Source organism: Eubalaena glacialis, chromosome 17 (genome assembly GCF_028564815.1).
Source record: "Eubalaena glacialis isolate mEubGla1 chromosome 17, mEubGla1.1.hap2.+ XY, whole genome shotgun sequence".
NCBI classification, from domain to species: Eukaryota; Metazoa; Chordata; class Mammalia; order Artiodactyla; family Balaenidae; genus Eubalaena; species Eubalaena glacialis.
Window position 1 is genome coordinate 57,627,437 of NC_083732.1, and position 15,665 is coordinate 57,643,101.

The 15,665-nt window shown below is 36.8% G+C and overlaps 1 protein-coding gene across 1 annotated transcript in view; it reads left to right on the top strand.

The window, feature by feature from the left end:
* The first annotated feature begins 300 nt into the window (after positions 1-300).
* OXR1 (oxidation resistance 1) overlaps positions 301-15,665 on the top strand; it is a 633,889-nt gene continuing 618,524 nt past the window's right edge. The window contains exon 1 of the mRNA XM_061171297.1: positions 301-326. The gene's annotated coding sequence lies outside the window, so the exon portion shown is untranslated. The remainder of the gene's footprint in view (positions 327-15,665) is intronic.

The window sequence follows — 15,665 nt, forward strand, 5'->3', positions numbered from 1 at the left end:
TAATTTAAAAAATTATCTGCAACACTTTTTTCTAATCCAATGAATTATTATTTCCTCTTGATAACATCTAAGTTGAGTATGATGGTGATGGTGGGGAAGGGGAGTTATGCATGTTGGATAGTAACTCAGTGTCAACTAGCTGTGGACAAATAGGGTAAATTACATTTAAGAAAGGATGAATGAAGCGAATGGCTTGTACTGTTGAGTGAAATAAAAACGCACAGTGTGAGAGCTGTGAGTTTCAGTTTTACTTGGGGATTTACCGAGGACTAGAGCCCAGGAGTCAGGCTCTCAGATAGCTCTGAGACATTGCTACCGCTCCAGAGGTAAGGGGGGGTTGTCAGCATATATGCGACTTGAGAAGTAGATGTCTGCATTAATGATTTTAGTGCTTTTCTAGGTATGAGAAGATGCAGGAAATTGGGTTCATAAAATTTTCTCCTGAAAATACCTAACTATCTGAAGGCCTGTTCTCCCAGTTTTTCTGAGAGCGCAGTGCCTCATTCTTGATCTTCACCCTAAACTCCTTTCAGGGGATGTTGGAGGTCAGCAACTGCAGTGGCTAGTGACCTAATCCTTGTAGAGCCAGATGGCAAGCGACATTCTTTAGTTGGCAGCGGAAAGGAATGGCATACTTGGTTCTTACTCCACATCAGCAATTACACGTTAGATAAACAGAGTTCAATTATTTCGCCCTTTGCTTGCTTTTATACCTAAAATAGTAACTTGATGAATGTATATATTGTGTGTATAATAAGGTTGCTGTATGACGCAGAACTGATTCAATGGAAAAAAGTTCAATTAAGTGGATGATTGGCTCTTGATAAAGACTGTGTAATTTTGGATTCGATCTTAGCTACAGCCACAAAGCTAAACCCCTTTGAAATACTGCTTTTATCACAGGACTTTGGGTGCTTCACTTTCAATTTTATCTCAAGTGGAAGTGGGAGCTTGTTCCAGTTGTTTTTTTTTTCAAAATAAGGACAAGGAGCCAAGATGATTCATTTTACTTTTTACCTTCTGTGAGTCATGCTGTGGTACGTAAGCAACCTTCACCATGTGACATAGCCTCAGCTGCAGGCTGCTGGAGTCCACACCTAATTACTATCTGTCAAAATGCTATTGAAGATACTTTAATGGTTCTGCATATGTGACTTTAGACTGCGATTTGCTAGTTCAAAAAAAATGAGCTTTTAAAAGTCATACCATTAATATATGCACACTGTATTATAAACTAGTTTATGACTGATTTCACTCCATTAGGTATTTAGTTATTTACTTATAATCCCCAAGTTTCCTTTCTTTCATGACATCTTCCAAATGTTTTAAGGTAAAAAAAGAAGAATTTGACCTGACTGTATTATAGGTTAAGTAATATTTAGTAGAGTGTCAGTTGCATTTGTATACTAGTATAATTCATTTTCTTTTATGAGTTTTGGGAGGATGAGGGAGCCCTTTTCTTCTTAGCTCTGCTTTCTTTTACCATAAGCAAAGAGATCTTCATTTCTTTCCACAATGGGGAGAATATAGAAGAGAATCCTTGTTTCTCTTTCCACCCCATATTTCCTGCAAGGTTGAAAGAACAACTAATCTGTCTGGTAATGGATTAATATCCATTTGGTCCTTTTAGAAGTAGGTAACATTACTGTGTCTCAAAAGTAAGAACTCTTTCACTCTCTCTTGCATGGTTACGATGAGCCAAGGCTTCCTCTCCATTTCTCCTGGAGGCAAACCTAGGCGCCCAATATGTTCTCTTATATACCTTAGTCTGATAGTGACTGGGTTTCTGAGGAAGCTTGGAACAGTCCATGCATCTGGCTGGGTAAATATATTTGGCATCTGCTTTGAAAATTCAGCTCTTCCCACAGATGGAGGTCAAAGGGTAGATTTGCAATAAGCAGTAGCATGTCCCTACTTTGGCCTCAGATTCCAGACATGCTCTCTGATCTAGATTTTTCAGAAAGCTCTGTACTTTAGAAAATTAATAAACCATTATTTACAAAATCTGTACATTAATCTCTAGTTGGCATTTTGTATCTGTATCTTCATAAAAGAACCGAGAGAAAAAGAGGGGCGATAATTGAGATCCAAACAGAAATATTCGATTTTAAAGTATTTCTGTGTACATAATTAACTAGTTTATTAGAATCAGATCTTTTTTGCAGTATTGCCTCACTTTAACATTTGCCAGTATTGATTAAATGTACATTAGTACTCATTAATGTTATGACTTGATATATTTACTCTCTTAAACCTGTTTCTTAAAGCTGCTCCCAGCTTTTCTGTTATTAAGCTCTTTTAGATGGAAAATTATGCCCGCATTATTCTATAGTCCAGCAATATGCAAATTTGGAACCTTAAGAAATGCCGATAATGATAAACTAATCATTCTAGGCAAACCCTAATGGACAATGCAAGTATTTTATTTTGAGTCACCTTTATGAAAAAGTTTTTATACTGTCTCCAGTTCAAGGTAATAAATTGAGCGCAAGAACTTACCTCCCATCTCATAAGAGACCTCGCTAAAAAAGACGATAAAAGTGATTGAAAAGTAATGGTGAGGTGAAAGTAAGATGGGCTATTAGTGAATCTTCCAACAAAGCTCTGGAACATCAAAATCAAATGACAGTGTTGAAGGATGAATCAGCAAAGGAAGCCACAGCTTAGAAAAGATGTTACGGGGACACTGGTAGAAAAAGGAGCTGATCACTTGAGACTTTCGATCAGGATTGGCAACTATGGCCCATGGACCAAATCTAGTCCACTGTCTGGTTTTATAAACAAATTTTGTATTCGAACACAGCTACATCTATTCATTTATGGATTTTCTTTGGATGCTTTCACGTTATAATGGCAGAGGTACGTAGTTGTGACTAAGACCATCTGGCCTTCAAAATCTGAAATATTTCCTGTTTGGCCTTTTACAGAAAAAGTTTGCTGACCCCTGCTCTAGACTCAGAAATGGAATGTTGCATAGATGACCAGAGAGAAAAATAATAGGATTTAAAAGAAAGGTGAAGCGAAGGTGATATGGTGTTAAAGGTCCACCTCACCTTCTATCTCCCACCTTCTCATGTCAGGAAAGAGTAAAATCCTACCCAGGACTGAAAGAGGGAAAGTCAGCTCAAACTGAAAAGGAAAGGAGCACTTTGCCATTCTTCAGCCTCTGAAAGCAAACAGAAAGCCAGCTTCAAAGTTAACAGAAAACATTGTTTCACTCAAGATCACAGAGCCGTTGTAAAATGCTATCACAACTCCCTCTTTGACTGACTACTGCTTTCTTACCAATGATACTCCGGACCCATTTGGCAATTTTCATTTATTACTGGGGATATTGAATTGCTAAGTCTTCTTCACCTTAGGACAGACCCAGTGCCTAGTTAATCCCATTTCTTCTAAACCTGCTTCAGGAAGAGCAACCAATTCTGAACTGACTACTACGCCCCTTAGTTCCTCCTCAGAGTCCTTCAGTGAAAAAACAGACCTTACAAAAGACACTTCCCTCCTCCCTCTGGGCCAGCAGAATTCCTCTGGAGTGCACTCCCTGGCTGCAAATCAGTAAATCTTATTTTATCAGATCATGGACTTGTTCCTGGTCATCTGATTAGGTTTTAACACTGATTCAATGTAATATTCCAAAAGGTAAGAACATGACTCTCATATAATTACAAAATGAACACATGCCAAATATGTTAAGCTCAATTAATGAGGGAACTAACAAAGTTATAGGGAGGCAATTTAATAGAAATTATGGTAGGGTAGGTGTGCTAGGTTAGATACACAGCTGGTTAATATCCATCCAGAACACAAACTATAATCTCTAGGATTATCTGTTCTACTAGACAGAAATTATTTGTATCTCTACTGAACAAAAATCTAAAGATTAACCTCTGCGCCCAAGAATTGTAAAATAGCACAGACAATAAAATATAAATCCCAGGAGTGCACTAAAAGAATACTTAACAATCTCTTCTGCTTTTTATAAATTTCAGATAATTTCTCTTATCGTGAAGATCACAGTGAGCATAGATTATCTCCCTCTCCCAGGCAAAATATCAGTAGTTTTTAATTTTTGTTAATAAACTAGAAAAATTGGGGAGAATGAAGGAATCTAGTTTGCTACTGACATCCCAGAGTCAGCCCCACTCAGACTTTCTGGTGTTTGTGAGGCTTACCCCATAATGGTTGGATCTTGCCTGCTAACCCTAAAGAAAGTTGATTGACAAGTGATAAACTGCCCATATATGCAAAGATCTGAATCAGTATCCTCAACTCCTTTCCTAAAGATAAATAAATTACCAGGCCTCACCAAATAGTTCAAGAAAGCCTTCAGAATAAAAAAGAAATATAGGTTAAATAAATAAATAAATAAATAAATAAATAAATTTTTTCTTAACCAGGAGGAAATATCTAACCTTAAGAGACAAAATTTGTACTCTCAGAGATATTCAAGAAGATCCTGCACCCTAAAGTAAGAACAGGATACTAAGAAAAAGGAAAATAAAAACAAAAAGAGCTCTTGGACATTTAAAATACACTGCCAAGACAGGATTCAAAAGAAAATTTGAAGAAAAAGATAAGAAATATCCAAGAACGTAAACAAAAATTCAAAGAATGAATTTAGTTTGCCTACCCCCATTGGCAGATGACTTTTTATGAAAAAAATAAATAATCCAACATCAATTGGTGATTTGGGGGTCATATCCTTGAAGTGTTTGCAAATGGGTATTTTGTCAACTTAAGTACCTAAAATACCTAGAATTGTATATTTGGAAATTGCTAAGAGAGTAGATCTTAAAACTTCTCATCACAAGGAAAAAAATTGTAATTAAAATACATACACACATACATACATACATACCTAGCAAGTCAATAACAAGTGTTGATTACTCACTCCTTATACAAGTTCTGCACAAGTTGCTGTGTGTTTGTGTGTGTGTGTTGGTGGGGGGGGTTGGGGGGGTGTTAACATAAAGAATAATAAAAATTATAAAACATTAGAAACCTCTAAACATAACCATAATTTGTGATCTATGTAGCTCAGCTCTGTACAGAAATCTCTTTTTTAAACCAAAAAGAATCCATTCCAGACACGTTAAGACAAAATTATTTCCTACTCTTGCTTTAAGTTTCACTGTGACTAGTCTTCTTCTAAACACTTGGAAGAATACACAATGATCATGAGACATAGACAGTGATGCTCTCTGGTCCTCAGGGTCTCTGACAATGATGAAAGATAAATCTTTAAATAAATGAGCTGTGACGTGTATTGCAGGGAGTCCGTCTTACTTTTCGTGCACATAGCCTCTCTCTTTCCCTCAAAAAGAACAAGAAGTCAGTGCGTTCAGATATTTTTCTCCAACACCACTGATGTTTCTGAAAAGCCTTTCATGGGCAGGGACATGGTATAAAATTGATACTAGACAATAAAACCCAATGAAATGTCGTCATTGCTGGATGAAGCCGAGGGCTCACAAACATGTCTAATGGATGGGTACCCAAGGCTCTTCTTCACTCTTAGAACTCATACAAAGGGTGCTTAATTAGCATGTCTGGGTTATAGATCTCTTAATCACCATTATTCACAGGTTAAATTAAAATTAACCCTATGTAATTGCTCATCTGTCAAAAGAACACAGCTGTAACCAACAAAAAAGAATAAAAACAGTCAAAAGAACGGAAATGGATGGCTTGGGAATTCGTTGCTCATGTTTTTGGGTTTTCATCATCCTGTCTCTGACACCCTTCTTTTTTTTAATATTTTATCTTTTTGTTTTTGTTTTTAAATTTTTTATACAATGTTTAAAGGTTACTTTCCTTTTGCAGTTATTCCAAAATATTTGCTATATTCCCTGTGTTGTACAATACATCCTTGTAGCCTATCTTACACCCAATAGTTTGTACCTCCCTGCTCTTTCCACTGGTAACCGCTAGTTTGTTCTCTATATCTGTGAGTCTGCTGCTTTTATGTTATATTCACTAGTTTGTAGTGTTTTTTTAGTTTCCACATATAAGTGATATCATACAGTATTTTTCTCTGAGTTACTTCACTTAGCATAATGCCCTCCAACACCCTTCTTATCGTTACCGAGGCCAAGCTTGCTCTGCTCACAGCACCACAGGCCAATAAATCGGAGACGAAGTGCTGAGGCAAGGAATACAACTTTATTCGGAAAGCCAGCAGACCGAGAAGACGGCAGACTAAAGTCTCAAAATAACCATCTTATCGGGGTTTGGATGCCAGTTTCTTTTATAGCACAGAGAGGGGGAGGAGATGAGGAAGTAAAGTAATGAGGCCCTAAGTTTTACAAATATCCCCTGGAATGGCCAGCCTCAGGGAGGGGATGTGCTAATTTCTTCTTTCTTGCAGCCATCCACAGGCGGACAGGGTCTGGATGTTTCCCTGAACAAAGGCACTTTGGTTTAACATTCAGGCAGAGGGGCAGGGTTCCTCAAGGCAGGTCATTATGTATAGACAATATCCTTTTAGTGAACAAAAGCAACAGGAAGCAAAGGTTAAAGTAAAAGAAACAGATCCAACACGTAGTCAGATTTGATTCTTCCCTGTAACATTATTGCTTTTCTTCAGTGGGTTCATGGCTATTTTTTTCCTTTTCTTAGGATGTGGCATCTGCAGCTATATCTCCCTTTTGGAGAAAGTCACAAAAGGAGGTTCTGGGAACTTGCTAATCACTCTATCACTAGAGTGCATGTTTACTGACCCTCAACATTTCTCTACCAAAATCAAGCCAAAGAAGGACCAAAGCTAACTTTTATTATTTTTGTTTCCTGAGTGCATTACATTAATTTTAAATATTACTAAATTTGGAAATAAAAGACAAATGCAGACAAAATCATCCCTTGAGGACTTAAGATTTAAATAGTAATTTATATGATAAATTTTGGACCATTAAAATTTGATGCCTAATACTTTGGGGTCAGATAATTCTCTGAGAAACTAATGAAAAACAATGAACCCTTACCCCAAAGTCACTAGGAAAACTAACATAAAATTCTATTGTATACATAAATTCAGTAGGTTTACATACCCACTAAAACCAATTGATTAAACAGTTAAAAGTACTTGGTTAAAACAAAATGTCTTCTGTGACTGAAATAACAGGCACAGATTCTTCAGTGTGATTATACTAGTTAAGTGAAAAGAGCTGAATACCTTAGCAAAACAGTTTATACTAAAGAAAATTCAGAGTTTCAGGATTCAGTTCTTCAAATTTGTATCCCACAATTTAGTCTTCCCAGATAATTATTCAGTTGTTTTTTTGTTTGTTTGTTTTTTCTTTTTCTTTACAATGTATACTGTTTGGCTGTTCACAATCTAAGAAAAAAAATACCAATTCTTTTAATTAAATCTGTCATCCTCCAGGCTCCTTGCCATACACACACTCTCCCAAAGCAAAACACAAAGTACTCACAGTGAGAGCTCATGTGATTCCCTTCATCCAAATCCATGCCTTCTTTTTCCTTCCTGATTAACAGCAAAATTCATAGGTTGTATGAATAAACTAATTAATTAACAAAGAAAAAATAACTTTAAAATGTTTCTAGTTGCCACATACCGAAAATAAAAACTCATCAAACTGAAGTGATGACATAAGGTTTTTGTATCTACCACTCTGGTGGATTGGCTGTTACTTTGGCAGATAAGTCAGAGCTAGTTTTACTCCTGTGTTTTGTGAATCACTTGATGTGAAAAATAGTATTAACCTATAAAAATTGAATCTTATTTAGATGCACATAACTCGCACATTTAGATACACATTTAATAACTTGCTTTCCTGTAAAAGAATAGTTGAAATCAGGACTGTTTCAGAGAATCCCATATTTGTTCCCTATTACTAGGAATCACATAAACCACTGTCTCTCATCCAGGCTGCACTCTCAGAAATTCTGTTGTAGTTAGTTTGAGCTATAGTCTGGGCATCAAGATTTTTGAAAGCTCTCCAGTTGAATCCAATATGAAGCAAAGTTTAAGAACTACTGATATAAATAATGTTATTTATTTATTTATTTTTTAATTAATTTATTTATTTTTATGTTTATTTTTGGCTGTGTTAGGTCTTCGTTTCTGTGCGAGGGCTTTCTGTAGTTGCGGTGAGCAGGGGCCACTCTTCATCGCTGTGCGCGGGCCTCTCGCTATCGCGGCCTCTCTTGTTGCGGAGCACAGGCTCCAGACGCGCAGGCTCAGTAATTGTGGCTCACGGGCCTAGCTGCTCCGTGGCAATGTGGGATCTTCCCAGACCAGGGCTCGAACCCATGTCCCCTGCATTGGCAGGCAGACTCTCAACCACTGCGCCACCAGGGAAGCCCAATGATGTTATTTTAAATGAGAATATACTGAGTTGATCTTATAGCTGATCTATCTAGAGCTGGCATTTTCCCTCATTACTATATGGTAATTTAAACCAGTGCTTCCCAGACTTCTGGTATCATGGCATACATAGAAAACTGTGATATTTGTGTGGCTCACTGGGGGTAAACAGAGAAAGTTATTTGTAGCAGAAGTAACCTCAGCTGGAAACCTCAGCTGGAAAGGAGGAGCTAGACTCCTCCAGGGTCACAGAGGGTCAGAGGTCAGCATTGAGACATTCCAGTAACCCATTCTGTGCAATTCAAAGATTGAGACCCTCACTCTTAATTACACTAAAATGTAGAGCCGATGAACAACAAGAAAAAAAAAAAACAATAAATTAAAGCTATTTACTTTGATTTTTCCAATTTTCTTAGAGGCTAGCTCAGTTTGGGGCTCATTTAGGAGAAGGTTTTCTAGACTGGAATGGGCCTCTGAGTACTTAGGCAATCTCTGGGGATTTCTGGTGGGACACCTGACACAAATTCATCCTCCTTTCTGAATTTATGGAAGAAGTAACCCACTTTTTGCTCAAATCCAGTCATTCCAGTGAAAGTCTCACCAATATTATTCTGATCCTTATTTTTCAAGGCTAGACAAGGTTAGGAATTATCATTTCCTTTATCTTACCTTAATCATTACTGGGAGAAAAGTATGGAGAATTAATAATCACCAGCTCCTGAACCTAATAATAATGGATTTAAAAGCTATAAAATCATAGCATATGAGAAAAGAATAAAAGTTGATTTTTATTAAAACTCCATCTTTTTAATAGGAACAAGGAACACATAGCATATGGGATGGGAATATAAAATAAGACAGAAGAGGCTGATTTTAATTATGCTTAATTAAAATTTGTAAATGTGGGACTATGACAAAGCAAAGCATATTTGGCTTCAGTTATTTTTGCTTAAAACAGGTAGGATGAAATGTAACTTTTAGAGTCTGAAATTAAATCATTAGGGTTTTATTGAAGTAAATTTCATATTTTAAAACTTGCAGGTAGAAAAATTTTTAAATATGCAATAACAATGTTCACAGGTTTTACTTGGGAAGTGATTTCAAAATCAAATTTCAGAGTTTAGGAGGAATAATTTGTAAGGACCTTTTTTCCCAAAACATTTATGAAGCATCACTATGGGCAGCACACATTTTCTACCTACAGTGAAAGCTTAATTCAAGACAAAGATGTATTAATAGAAGGAGGAAGAGGGAGATGGAAATGTTGACTGAGAAAAACACACAACCTAAAAGTTGAGAATTATGTTTTATTTGGTGGACTTTCTGAGGACTTCAAGCCTGGGAGACAAGCTCTCAGATAGCTTTGAGGGACTGCTCCAAAGAGGCAAGGTGGGGAGCCAAGATATACAGGAGTTTTTGCAACAAAGACCAGGTAGTCGGAACATCAAAAGATTACTGTTAATTAAAGAAAACCAGATATCTCAAGTTAAGGAATTTAATGCTTTTCTATGTATGGGAAGATGCAAGAGTCTGGGCTCGCTGACATCATTCCTTTGATATGCATCTCAGCTTTAGGGGGCCAGTATCCTGTGCTTTCTCATCCTGAGTCTCTTCAGAGGTGGCTGTAGCGGTTGACTGCTAGATGGCAGGCATCCAGTTTCATCCTGAGTTGGGGAGGCTGTAATGTGGTGCCTTGATGGCTGCAACATCCTTTGTTTACTGATACGGCAGTAAGATACTGATACTGATACTTCACAGTAAGATACTGATACTTCACAGTAAGATACTGATACTTCACAGTAAGAAGGAAGAGAAAGAGGAATAGGAAAAGAAAGCATGTTGAAAATTATTTACTTGCCTCACTTCAAAGAATATCATAGACATTAATACCGTTACACTCTGGACAAAGTTCTAACTCTGTGAGACTTCATTTACAAAGTGTGTATAAGAGTTTCAACTGAGAAAATTATGGAAAATGGTATGATGCGTGTTAGACAACTTAAACAATGGGCACATAGTAGGTCTGTGATTGAATACCCTCAACACCTCTATCTTGGTGTGTTTAAAGCAGAATTCAGTTTTTCTCCTTACTCTAAAGCACCCTCCTCTTTTGAATCTCCTATCTCTATTCCACCTGCCCAGTATTTCTCAGAGGTGTGAATTTCTTTCACTTCTCACCACCAGCTTATTAGTTAGGACTTTGGTTCTTCACACTGTAGTTGTTGTAATGTATCCTTAACTGATATTTTTTCTTTCATGTAACCTTATTTGGAAATAGAATGGTTGCAGATGTAATCAGTTAAGAAGAGGTCATGCTGGGGTTGTGTGGTTCCTTGATCCAATAGGAACGGTGTCTTTATAAGAAGAGGGAAATTTGGACACAGAGACAGAGACACACAGAATGGGGAATGCTGTACGAAGACACAGAAACAGAGACAAGATGGGATATAAAGATGAGGCAGAGATTGGAGTTATGCTGCCATGGACCAAGGAACCTGGGCTGACCAGAAGCTAGAAGAGATGAGGAAGGATCCCCACTAGAGGCTTCAAAGAGAGCATGGCCCTGTCAACACCTTAATTTCAGACTCCTAGCTCCAGAATTATGAGAGAATACATTTCTATTTTTTTTTAAGCCACCCAGTTTGTGGTATTTTGTCACAGTAGCCCTAGAAAACTATTGGATTGGCCAAAAAGTTCATTTGGGTTTTTCTGTAATATCGCACGAAAAACCCGAACGAACTTTTTGGCCAGCCCAACATTACACCCTCTAACAGTTTTTGTAGAGTGCAGCCAACTACATATTTTAAGGGTCTGTAATGAGTGTACCTAAGCAGTATAAGCAATGGACCATGAAGGCTCTCGCACATCCCCTTGGCCCACCTTCCATGCCCCCCCCACCAGCTATTGCCGTTGAAACCAGCTGCATGCTGGTGTACCCTACAACACCTTGTGCTGCACATCCCTTACTTTCCATCCTGGGCTATTTGGTTTCTCACCATGGGGAACTGAAGGTGCCCAATGTTCTATACGGTGTACCTGGAGGTGCAAGGGGGTCAACACTCCTCTGGGCAACCTTTGACCATTGGGAGATGGGAACCAGTGGCTAACATTCCCCACTTCCATATCCAGGGTAGACAATTCTGATGTGCTTCAACACATTCCTCCGAGGGCCCACAGTGATAACTAGATTAATAATGGATCCTTGAATTGCCTTTCTCTCCTTCCTGTTTCTCTCCTCTCTGTTATCGTATTCTAGTTTCCTAGGATCTTTTCTCAAAGTAAATTACCAACAAGCAAGCAGTCTTTGTTGTCAGAAAGAACCCAAGGAAAGAGAGCTGTGAAGTTTTCCCAAAGAATTTGTGCCTGATATTTTTTATTACCATAATACAAGGACCCAACATAATACCTTGCACATAGTAGGCATTCAGTAAGTATATATTTATTGAATGAACAAATGTACAATGGCTGATCCATTAATCATTACATATTATGCATATATCAATACATTATAGTTGACTGTATATATAACTAAAATAATATCTTGATAGTGATTCAGGGTACATTTCTTTGCCTTGCCTACATGAATATTTTGAGAAACATTGTTTAAGAAATTAAGATAAGCTATGTATCTGGAAAATTGATAATTTATAATTCTAATAACATTATTAAAAATAACATCAGGTTAGGGTTTGTTCAATGTCTGATACCAAATCTACTGACCCATATGCACCTGGACCAACCCTTCTGCCATGCAGAGGTGTCTTCCCTCCCTATCTGAGGAAAATCATTCTTGCCACCATAAGAATGTACTTATCTCCTACCATGCTAATCTTTTCTTCTACTCTCCCACCTTTTCCACTCCACTTCCTGGATTGCAGTGGCCTTATTCTCCTTTCATGTCTGCAAATGTGTCAAGCTCTTTCCTCCTCTCAGCCTTTATAACTATTCTTCCTTTGCCAGAAATATTCTTCCCCTTGCTCCTTTCTCATTCAGAGCTTAGCTTACATATCAACAATTGAGAGAAGCCTTCTGTGGCCACCATTTCAAAGTATCCACCTTAAACCTCCACATTCAGTTCATCTCTTTGATTTTAATTCCTAAATCAACTTTTTCTATTTCCCTTTTTCTTGACTACCCTTACCCTAGCCAAAGTGGGACAAGTTACTATTACTTCTTTCCTTAACTACTGTGAAAATTCTCTTAAAAATTATCCCCTTGGGAAGGTTATCTAAAAAATATTTACAGTTTCTACTAGACAGACATCAACTGATAAGAGCAGATGCTGGCTATAGTGCTGGAATAGCATTCTGGAAGCCCACTGCTATACCAGGTACTAACTCTTCGGTTGCTTGATTCTGGCATAGAGTCAGGACTACTCAAATGGCAGGAAGACACTTGGACACAGGGTAGCAAATACTTCTAACAAGAATGAAATTATCTCAGTGTTTTAACAATATGTATGGTTGTACTTTTGCAAACTGATGCATACTGCTTCATACTGGTTAGTAAGCTATTTGCCCAATCCTTCACATCTAAACAAAAGGGACCTTTAATAAACTCATGTGTGCATGTGCACACACACATACACCCACACTCCAAATTCTACAGTGACTGCCCAATTCTTAAATATAACCCATAGTTCCTAGCTATCTGACCCTTGATTACCTCTTCAATATCATATTGTATCATGATCCCACTGACTGTCCCCAATAGAGGCAACCAGGAAACTGAACATAGCATGCATTCATATCCCAGAATGTGTACAAGACCCCAACAGAAAATAATTTGCATTGATGACCAGCTCAAAGGATAAAATTGCAAAGTGAATGAAAAGTTAAGTGCCATGTGACATAGTCACAAATGAGTGGCTATAGATAATAAGTTAACCTGAAACTATATTTTTATAAATAATAGAAAGGCAATTTGGGAAATATACTAAAAGTCCATAAGATATAAATACCTCTGACTCTGCAATTTCAATCCTAGAAATTCACCTTAAAGAAAGAGAAATACACAATTTTTTACACAAGGATGTTAATTGCAATATTATTTATAATAAAAAAGTCACAAAGCTTCTAGCAATAGATGATTAGTAAAATAAAATATGATTCAACTAGCAGTAGACAGCCATTAAAAATGTTTGAGAAGTGTATTTAAAAGCAAGGCAAATGTTTATTATATATTATCAAGTGGAAAAATCAAGTTATACAGTAGAAATGTGCAGTGTGATTCCAATTTAGATAGAGTCAAACTAAGTGGTTAAGTTAGGTGATGAGATCACAGATAATTTTCTTCTTGTCTATGTTTTTCTGTATTTTCCAAATGTGCTTCAGAATACTGGAATTACCTTTATGACAGGAGGGAAAGCCAATACATTTTATTAACAAAATAGTAGTACATTATTTTTGAAAGGAGTGTACCAACATGCTTTGCTGATATTGTGATCTACTGTGAAAAGCAGACCTGTAAATGTCTGTAATGCATAGATGGTAAAAGAGATTTTGCTGAACAGAGTCAATACCATTTTCTGGACTTCTGTTTTTCTCTGTGACTTTTAAGATGCTTTAAGATGATGCAACAAACTTTTTTCTAAGACCCAAGAGCAATTTTTCTTGGAGATGGATTTATGCAAATAACTTTTACTTACTGAAAGATTGAAATAGAATCAAAACTTATAAAACCAGGGAAGATGAAGGAGGAAAAAGGTTCAAAGGGTCCTGCTCTAATTTCTCAAAAGAACACTGTGTTCCCTCCTAGCTTATCTCCATTAAAAAGACTTATGTGCTTAGCTTCTCAAAGACTTTTTGAATTTGGTATAAATTAAAGAGGTATGAGATGACATCTGAGAATCATGTCAAGCTAGGAAAGCTTCTATTATTCACAGGGCCAAAATTTTTAAGCCCATTTTGTAAGATAAAGCTGAAGCATTATGGGTCAAGGAAAATTGAATCCAAACTCCTTGCTCATTTATTTTATTTTGAATGTCAATCGATTAGAAGTTCATTCTAGCTGATAAAACTTCAGTAGTCAATGTGTGAGGAAAGCTTGTCAAAAGTTGTCAGTGTACCATTTGGTTATTCAAATTGAATCAACTTTCACTTAAAATTATTTCTTATTATTTAAGTTTGTTCTTATGATTAAGAAAATTACAACTTCAATTTGTAAGTCTCTTAAAATTTCTCAGTCTTTTATTCCAACATGACAAAACCTCCTTTTTTTCAGGTGAAAGGAATTACTGATAACCTTCAATATATTTTGTTTCCTATTTTTTTCCATATTCATTGCCATCGTTTATGCATTGCTTCAATTATCTCATTTGTCTTGTTACAAAGAACATTTTGTCCTCCAATATGTCCTGCTAGATGATTCTTCTAGAACCTCAGTTTTATCTTATTATCTCTCTCTCTTACATCAACAATGACAACTTGTTGACTAAGAACTCACATTGACACACTCCGTATAGCATTAATGTCCCTCCATGAGGCTACATTATCAACCCAAATCCACATAAACTGCTTCCCAATAGATATTCTCTAACCCTGGCTGATTGTGCCCCTTTTTTCGCTACATGGCATGTTAATATTCTTTCTGGGGCTCTTCTTTCCTCCTATGCTCCACCAAGTTAATATCCTATCTCAATTCTTTTAAATCCTTTGACAATCACTTCTAGTTTTCTCACTATTTCAGCACCTGATTTAATTATCTCGAATAATTATCTGATTATCTAGTACCTATAAAGTATAGGTGTTGCTCCAAGAAAATTACAAGCTTTTTGTTGACTGAGATTGTATCTTAAAACTTGTTTATCTCACTTAAATATTAGAATAAAGTAGAGCATTTATGAATTGGGCTTAATGAACTTTGGAGAAATAAATTATATTACCTTTCATTATATTATTCAGAATGTGATTACTAGTTTTAGAACTGCTTCTAAAGGCATGAATTTAGCCAATTACCCATAAATGTGTGTGAATGGAGTGGTTTGGAGATGGGAAGGGACATTTAAGCTCATCAGTTTCTTCAACAAATTGTCATTGCACACCTCTTGTTTATCAGGCAGTGGGTAGACATTGATAAATAAAATTCGGTGCCAAAAAGTTTATGGAACTTATAATCAAATTTGAGATAAAAGATACTATGTAAGTTATTAGACACATAGACATGTTACTTATAAACTGTTTTGAATGCTCTGACATTAACAATGTGCAGTGATGGAGAAAAGTGGATGGAGGGAAGGAAGAGCATGATTTAGATGAGCTAAAGGAATGACCTGGCTAGAGGGTTGACATTTACATTGGGATCCAGAAGAGGGGAGCCAGTCATATGAAGAGGGGGC